The sequence below is a fragment of the Cephus cinctus genome, unplaced genomic scaffold, assembly GCF_000341935.2.
Source record: "Cephus cinctus unplaced genomic scaffold, Ccin1 Ccin1_scaffold0101, whole genome shotgun sequence".
In the NCBI taxonomy this organism is placed as follows: Eukaryota; Metazoa; Arthropoda; class Insecta; order Hymenoptera; family Cephidae; genus Cephus; species Cephus cinctus.
In genome coordinates, this window is record NW_014332838.1 from 593,560 (window position 1) to 603,197 (window position 9,638).

A 9,638-nucleotide genomic window follows, 5' to 3' on the forward strand; every position below is an offset into this window, starting at 1 on the left:
TTGTGTTAAATAAAAAAAAAAAATGAAAGAAAAAATTTGGCGAAATCTTACATCCTGTTAAATTTTATTTGATATTACCTCTCTTCCTCTCTAACCTCACGGACTAGGTCGTTGAAGTCGTTATAAAATGTTAAATTAGAAATGCGCGTGTAAAGAGAAGTCCAGTAATTAAATGATTTTAAATAATTCGCTAATTTTTATTTTCACCATCTTTCACTGCCCTATAATCATTAACCTACGTGTGCACTAACAAAATATGTTGGCCGACAGTGAATCGACATAAAGAAGTATTTGCGCAAGAAAACGAATTCGGCTAACGCTCACTAAAGTAGTCTGACTATGAAATCCAGAAAAATTGTCACCAAATTTCTCAACGAGATTTGCAGTCAGCCGAATAAGTTTTTCGGGCTACTCCGTCCAGATGGGTGGCGTCGTCAGCGTGAGACGTGTGTAAATTATGACGAGTGATTTCCTGCATTCAGTCATCTCCGACCGAACTTTCAGGATATTTCCAAAGAATATCAACTCGAGGGTACAAGTCTTCGTAGAGGATAAAACTTCCTGCTAAATTTTTCTTACCAATCGCAGAACGTTATCGATCGATGACTATCTATAAGGGAAAGTACATAACTCCTCTACGGGGTAATATTTACCTATATCACAAAATCAACCCTTACTGGAAGGACTGACGAGGACCTTATGGTTGTTAGTAGAGACTGCCTGAGGGCCTAGGTAGAAAAGTTTGTTCCGTCTACTATACTATAACGGGGTGCTCGGCTCGTCCCCGCTATAATTAATTTTTATCCACAGAGCCGCCAGGGAGCGCTAGAGGGCTAGGAATTTCCGAAAAATTATGAGTTCTGATCGGGATTCGAACCCGATACCTTCGGACTGTCAAGTCGAGCACTTACCACTGTGCTATTGAACCCACTGTCCGACCTGATAAGTCCTATTTATTTATTTTTCGGTTCTTCCTAGGTGGTATCCCCTCTAGCTCTGTAACCCCACGTTACAATACATATACTTATGTATTTGACATGCTAGATCTTCGGGGTGGTAACGACAAATCCGATAATTGTAGATAAAGTGGCAAAGGAAACATTATATAAATTTACTGCAAGTTATCAAAATAAGATAAATTGACTCGAGCTATACACGTAGCAGGTTCTTAAGATAATTACATTGAAATTTCGTTATTTTTATTAAGTTAGGTATACCTAGATCCATCGTCCGAAGTCCTTTTTTCCCCTGTATACTTCACTCTACAGCATTCGATTTTTCATGCTAATGTCTGTTACCTGTAACGACGAAATTACAAAAGTTCGAAATAACAAAATTCGATACAATTTTACGCCTGGACAAGATGTCAAGATATGTGACCGCGTTCGAATCCTTCTATCAATTTTGGAGCATGTCTCTCGTGACTGTTACAGGCAATAATGAGGTACACATAGCTGTTATGGGATACGTCGAGAATGTACCTTCTATCTGATATCGAATGAGGACTGTCGACGTATGTGGACAGCTGCAGTGCTGTATCCAAATCTGTATCGGATACATCTTCGTAATATATCCATTTCGCAGGATGGTATTTCATTATACACAATTTTCCGATGTCAGTCTGGTCGAACGTTGTAGCGGCCGCATATTCTGCTGAGAATCGGCAGCTATGTTTCTCCGATCCTGATTTACATAACACATGCATAAGCATTGAAAGATATTTCTGTTTTAACGAAACAGAATGATGGCCGTTCTCTCCGCTTCTTAAACGAGAGAATAACAATCGTGGTCTATTTTACCTCCAAAAAGACATTTACATGTAAAGAACTATGCCAGGTACAGGAGTGCTGTAAATTCCTCTATCAAAAAGTATTGAAATCATATTATTAATGTCACCTACATAAGTCACTACATATCGGCTTATCATATGATCTGGTACCAGTCCATCATTTTAATTGCATTTTCAAAATTTCCTATAACGTCTTCGACTCTTCTGCTGAGCTTGCTCAGTAGGTCTGGCCCAAGTTGTAGTCGCAATATGTCCTCTCCGGACCTCCCGACGGGAGCTTTGAGCACTCTTAGGGTAAACTATGACCGTAGACTTGCGTGCAGTCGATCTAACCAGGCGTCTATCTGTCGCGATTGTAATATATTTTGTTCGCTTCCCTGAAAACCTGAGCACGCGTGGGTGGAGACGATCATATGTGCCGGAGACGAGATGGGAGGAGTAGCCCGTTGGCTTTGGGCAAAGTAGCTGCCTTTGCTCTTGTTCCTGATTTAGCTTCACTTGAGGTAGCATCGGTTCTTTTGATTAAAGTCTGTGTCGGATACGAGAGACTTTCACGTTTAACTTATCTTTTGCGTCTTTCTTGTCTGCGGCTTAGCTTCCTTTCGTTCCTTTCGAGAAATGATAGCTTTCGTAGACGTTCAAGTTAACGTATACGTAACGCCTATAAATAAACCGTGACGCTAACGTTAATTGGCTAAACGTTAAAGTTGATCCTTCGTTAGCCAAGAATCGTAAGGAGCAATATTTCAGCGATGCGATCATTAAGGTCCAGGGTATATCGCGTATATAAAAGTAAGACAGTAATTAAAAAAGTATCCTGCTATATATCCATAAGCAATTACTTCGGCGAACATAAAATTTACAAGTAACGGACGTTGTCGTAAATGAATACGAATAAAATGTCCCGGTCGTGATTGAGTAATATAATTAAAAATTGCCGTTTCATAATAAACGTATTTCTTTCGATAGCAAGAGAACGTTTTCACGTAAAATGTATAAAGTTACAAATGAAAAAGTATCAAAGACATTGAAAAATAAGTGAACGCAGCTAAATAAACCTTTGCAAGTTCGCGTTAGTAGTGCAATCAACTTTTTCAACTTTTGATCGAATGGCAAACGTGTACCTGTCCTACCTACCTGTCTTACCTACCTGTCGCTGGAATTACGTTCAGCTATCAGTAGGTCGGTACATAGGTTGGCAGGTTTGATACGTATAGACGCAAGCTCAGCCTTTGCACATGTATTATTCCAAACCTTCTGAAAGCTTTTCGCTGTAGAAAAGTGCGGAAAAATCGTAAGAGCAGCCTTCGTTGCAAATCGTGAGTCATTGCCCAGCCAGTAAGTATAGACGACAATTCCTGGCATATCGATCCACTTGCCAAACTCGTGTCTCAAGTTTCCATCGCCCTGTGGACTTACGACGAGATTAAAACCGTTCCCAACAAGTATCATTCCGTCCGATGAGCTTGATGAAAGTAGGATGAAACGGCGAGATGAGAGAAAGGGACATTTACGAGTCCTGGATAAATTTCGAATGGAATTTAATAACGCTGGCGACCGTATGAGAGTCCTCGGAATGACTATCGCAGTATCTTTACTAGCTGAAGACCATTATAAAATATTATGTGTCTATTGCTGTCTCTTCAATTACCAAGAATCGTCCATTAAAGTTTCACGATGAAATTTTCACGTTATAAAAACAGTCGAGAATTCAAGGCCCATTCATAGACTCTATTCCAACCATTCCCACGTGTTATGCGAAAGCGATCTTCAGAAAATAGTCCGCGTAAGTCCGGCTGGGCTTGGGAAAAGCTTTCGGCATTGAAACAGCCCAGGGAATTGAATGGAGTATGCACCGATAACGATGCTGACTAATTGTGGATACTGGCTGAAGAAGCGTTACTGGTAGGTGACGATAAAGACTGCCTTGATTAGTAGGTATAAACTGTCCGACTAGTTTCAGGTTACTTATATATACTGTGGTGTTTCTTTCAGGGCTAATTCTATTAAAGGACTTCTACGTTCCTGATGGTTTATTTCATTCGCTTCTGTATTACCGTGCGTTATTGCATCCTAGACAAAACGTGGGTAGACAGTGGAAAGCTGGGAGTGTGGAAAAGCATGTGGAGTGTGCAAAGCGATATACATAGGTAGATTTTAGGGGTGGGAATAGTAGTTGGGAGGGTCAGAGGGAGAAGGAAGAGAATGAAGAGAATGTTGTAACCTTGCTCGTTATTTAAGCACTGTTTAATATTTCACGACTCACCGCATCCTGCAGTAGCCAACGGTCAGCAATGCATATATATTAATCAAGGTTTTCGCACGTGCGATTCAAAGCAGTTTGGCTGGGTGCAATTCCCACATATCTTTCCCCTAAGTGAGAACATTACTTGCTTCACTTGTCGTGACGCAAAAAAAAAATAATTTTTTAATTACTCTTCTCATACAGACTTAACTAATTTAATTTTAAAGGCAATCCAATGGGGTAGAGGTAACTGGATGAGAATTATTAAACTTTCCAGTATGCAGAGTATCTGATTTTTTTTTATGTTGACCAGGAAACTTATATTTTCCAATTTTCGGCGCGTTAATAAGGAAACGCATATATTTGATGGTATACAAATTTTTATGACTTTAATCCAGACTCTGAAAAACATCTTTTTCCTATTAACGCTGACCCTTCGTCGCTCAACCTTATGAACTACCGGGACTTTGGATTCGGTCGATTAGCCTCTAATTTACGCCCGACAAACGTTATTAAATTTCATAATTAAATAATGACGCCTTAACCAAAGGCAATGAAATCAATGCCCGTAGCTTCTCAAGCATCTCGTCCTATTACACTAACTCGATAGACAATTCAATTTTATCTATTGGTTGGCAGGGATTAAAATTTGTCGCGGCCATATTCTCGACTTAACTATAAATTTTCAAATATTCAAGAATTAATAGATAGTACAATCAAACCAATCATATTGACTGTATACCTCAATAACGCTCGATTAATAATTTAACTTATAATTATTAAAGACCTATAAATATGTTACCGGTCCATTTCAGCTGTTCATAGATTGTCGAATAGGTTTATTCAGCACAAAAACACCATCTGAAACCCCATTGTCAATATTCCATAATACATGAGCATTAGAAACGTATCCACCGTAACGCAGTTGACTCGCAGCAGAAGAAAGTTTATGCTCCGCGCAAAATTCACGAGGATAGTTAATTTCGCACTTATAGTACAATATTGCAAAAGCAATGGTCTATTTTACAGAACAGTAGCTTTTACGGTACCGCTTTATACACAAATATTACGTATTTTCCAGTAAACCCCCTGATTATTAACCTAGGATTACGCATGCTATTGTGGCACTCACCGACGTTAATTTCATTAGCCGTGAATATTATCCATGAATATCGTCCCTATGTAAGTGATCTAGTTGAATGAATACGACTGGCAGCCACAACGTACCCAGACATCATTCACGTAATTATATTAACACACTATACACAGACTCGTTAGATAATTCAAATACTCGTAAAATCGTTTCAATTTAGTTAGACAATGTCATTCATCAAACTACAAATCAATTGCCATATACATTTTACCATTCTCAGCGTACATTTCAAATTCAATAATGCCCAAAATCCTATAACAGACAGTGCCCATCGTGTTCGCGTCGGGATAACGGATATATTATATGATATTACGAAACGTACAATTAGGTACTACGCTATACCAAACACATAGCTAAGGTTGGGGTTTACTATAGGGTTTAAGCTAAATGTCTGATATACTTCCTCAATAGTCCAGATCCTCGTAGGAATACATATACTATGTATAATAGTAGTAATATAATACACCTATAAATACGATTTGTGCATTATGCATGTAGATAGACTAACTTACAATATCCGCGTAGGTATATTATGAAAAGTATTCATTTCCGGTGAAATTTCTTAGCTTCCGGCAGGCGTTAGCTCTCATTTTATTTCACTCAGAGTCAGTTCATGGAAGCAAGTAGGCAGTTCGGGAGGTAGGCATACAGGTAAGTATGCTATATGTATATATAATATATACTATACCGAGTAGACGAAGCACCCAAGACGCGCCGAGTGAAAGACGGCAAAGCCTAGCAACGTGCGGTAACTTGAACGTTGTAATAATGACGCTACTACGATTATGTAAACAAACCCGTTTTACTCGTAGAGACGCGATACGGCATTACAGTGAATTTTGAAAAGTTGAAATTTGTCGTCACTATAAAACCGGATTAATTCACAATAGTACTAATAAAAAAATTCTTTAAGGGGCCTGTCTGGCATCGGCGCCATGTTTGAAAAAGATTGACGTGCCTCTCGCGGATATTTTTCGAAGTTAATTTTTTTCTAATGGTAACGTGTCAGAATAGAAATTTCTATACCGGCAATTACGGTATGATAGTTTCAACGCATGGGTGTAGATTCAAATTTTGTAGTTGAACCCTGGGCACAAGATTTAAATCCAGTTCGGCAAGCGTCATTGGTCCTTTGTGCATTTCGTGCCGCGTCTGACCAATTTTTTGCATTCTACTTTTCAAGTCAACACCATATTTCGCACTCTCACAGCAGAAACTCTGTAACTCTCTAACTCTACATTTTGGGACCCACAAAGTTTCCGACAGTAGCGTCATCTAACCGAACACATATGAACTAGAAGTTTCACGAAAACAGCTTATCCGTGAGGTAAAACGAGTTTCAAATATAACGCGATGCTAATCGAAATTTGCGGGATTGCTCATTCGTATGATTCACAATGAATCGATACAAAAATGTAGTGCACCTAATCGTTATATCTTGGGCTAACTGCGCCTGGTATGCAAAAGTGTATGTTATGAGTCAGATACGAATGATTTGATTTTTACTGATGAGATGTGTTTACATGCGTATACGTGCCAGATTTTACTATTTTCCTTTAAGAATATAAACAGTTTTTCTCCCAATCCATGGCCAGACGTCATAAGGTATCCTTAGCCAGCTTCTATCACAGGTGAACTTTCTAAAAATTATTCTTTTATGCTCCAAAAGTGATTAATCTCAAAACGAAAAATTCCGTAAATGTTCTGGTGTACATCGCATTATTTTTACAACATGGCGCCGGTGGTGGACAGGCCCCTTCATGGACCAGATGCAAACAGCTTTGTAAATGGTATTGAGCGTCGAGTAGGTGGGTTAGTGTAAAATAACGTTTGACGATCTGAAATAAATTTAAGAGAATTAACCGGATCGATACGCTGGAAGCAGTACGCTAATTGTATTATTTGAAACTCGATACAGTGTGATTCGATTTGACAGTTGGGCGACGCTCCGTCTCGACGCCAACTTCATTACGTTCGTAGTGATGCCACGGCACGGATGAGAATGGAAATAATAAAAAGAGGGAGCAACTTCACGTGTAATTGTCTACGTGACTGTGTTACGTTAATATTAAGCTGATGAACCACGTGTCGCAAGTTTAATACAAGGGATACGTGTCTAATTATCGCTTCGCTTCGCGCAAACTCTATGGCTCTCTATGGTACCTTCTCTATCATGGAATTAAATCTACTCTTAAGACTTTGACGTAGAGTAGGATTTTATAACGAAGTATGGTATAACGTTTGAATTTATTCGAATTTATTTGTAATTATAGACAATCGTTAATTGGAAGTTTTGCTTAATAAGGGGATGTCAAGGAAATTGTATGAGAATTCAATAATTTCTAAATAGTTTTTAGTAAAATATTTGTTGGACACTTTCGGTTTTTTCGTGATTTAATAATTATTTTTTTTATTGTGTATAACGTTATTTAATAAACTTACCTGTGTTTTATGCAGGTTCCATTTGTAATTTTCTGATGAGATAATCATTTATTTTTGTGGGTTATCCTATTGCGGATATACACTTGATTATTCGTTTTTTTATTGTTTGGGTTATTTTTAATTGAATTTCAGTTTTTAATATCTGTAACACTGATTGATGTTTTGAGTGAATATTTATTTGAGGTTATTCATATCCTTCTGGAACACGTGGGCATAACGTTACACAAAGCGGAACCCGATTTTGAAGCACCGGATGCTCATGGCGACAACGACGTCGCTAGACTGACGAGTCGTCGCGACGCTCTGCATTGCGCTTGCGTTCTTCACTCGGCATATATATATTCACATTTTAGTACAAATATCACCAAACCTACGCTAGATTTTATGTTTTTGCCGCAGTAGCTAATATCGCTAGGATACCTGTACAATTTAAAAATATCGTATTTTCCATTCTTGCCTTTTATTCTCTATGAAATTTTATTACTACAATATGATGTTTGTCACATACAAGTTGGGTGAAACGTACACAAGCATACCTGGTAAAGAATATATTGAAATTTTTTAACAGCTCTTATATATGTATAACATTAACAAATTTTAATAATTTGAAACAATTATTTTTATCGAAATCAAATATATGCAAAATATTTACGCTCAGATACAAGTGTTTCGATATTCAGAATTTACTCGATAAAAATAATATAGTAGATATTGGTTTATATGGAACAGAGCGGTAACGAATACAGGAATTGGTTTCGTCTGCCAATATACAAATTTCATGGTTATTTGATTGATGGCCACTATGTATACTGACCAAAAATCGAAAATCGAGTCCTGTGACACAACGATTTCCTGTCACAGGAAGAAAAACGAACAAGGAAAAGAAATATAAGTAAAACCCAAAAATTGAACCTTTTTGAAAGATAGTGAAAAGCATTGTAATTTTGTAATGAAAAAAAAATTCTTCATCGCAGATTCGACGTTCCGTTTATCTTTTGACTATCGTGCTATCTTTGCTTGGTCTATAAGATAAATTTCTTTTATGTTTAAACTTCCGGTCTGTGAAAACGTCAAGTTCCTCCTTTCTTCTCGTTTTTGGAAATTGGGTTCTGGCCCTACTCTCCAAGACTAGAACCCTTACTCCGTTTAGAAATTAAACATTCCAGAATACCTACTATCAGACTTACCTTCTCTTACATCTAAATTCTAAAGGGTGTAGCCACCCCTATCCGTCCATGCCAACATCACCCTCTGACAAGGGATTCTTGGGTTCTTGAGAATTCCGCCTATCCCTCCTTGACGAAGAGTTCACTTTCGGTATAAGCAATCTCATACAGCCCTCCGGGTTTCTATTTTTGAAAAATCAATCGATTCATGCATTTTTTTTTTAAACATGAGAACGAATAGCTTTGATAAGTTGTGATTTCAAGACAGGATAACGTTTACATTTAATTTATGTATAAAATTGCAAGATTACGTATTTGGGTAAATACAAAAAATTGTCAAAATTTATATCAAACAAACAGAAATATATCTTGATGGTGATCGAGTGGTCCAAGTTTCGAGATCATTTGTGGCGAGAAATTACAATCCGTTATCGTGCCAATTTTGATTAAAAGCACGGTCTTATGGGCCGAGGGTGAAATATACCGAAAATGCTATTCAGCCCTTGGAAAACATCCCTTCCTACGTAGAATGTTTTGGTCACTACTCATCAATCTTTTAACTCGCCCCGTAGATCCAACCAATTAAGGAAATTCCAGGCTCAACGGGATTCTGGATATACATGATATCGTATGTTGCTTTCGACCATTCCGGTCCAATTTCTGTATAGGGAGCGTAAGGTTATGCGGCAGCCAAACATAAAAGACGCCATTATAATTTACTTTCCTTATGCACCTTATACTCTCGTTTCCGAGCCTCTTGTATCTTCCTTATACAATTTTTTATATCTCGTAAAAAAAAAAGTAGACGGGCAATAGAAATTTATAATGAATTAAAACAACGAA

At 37.8% G+C, this 9,638-nt stretch overlaps 1 protein-coding gene across 1 annotated transcript in view; it reads right to left on the reverse strand.

The window, feature by feature from the left end:
* LOC107274742 overlaps positions 1–7,894 on the reverse strand; it is a 190,158-nt gene extending 182,264 nt beyond the window's left edge. The window contains exon 1 of the mRNA XM_015754210.2: positions 7,630–7,894. The gene's annotated coding sequence lies outside the window, so the exon portion shown is untranslated. The remainder of the gene's footprint in view (positions 1–7,629) is intronic.
* Between the last annotated feature and the right edge of the window lie 1,744 nt (positions 7,895–9,638).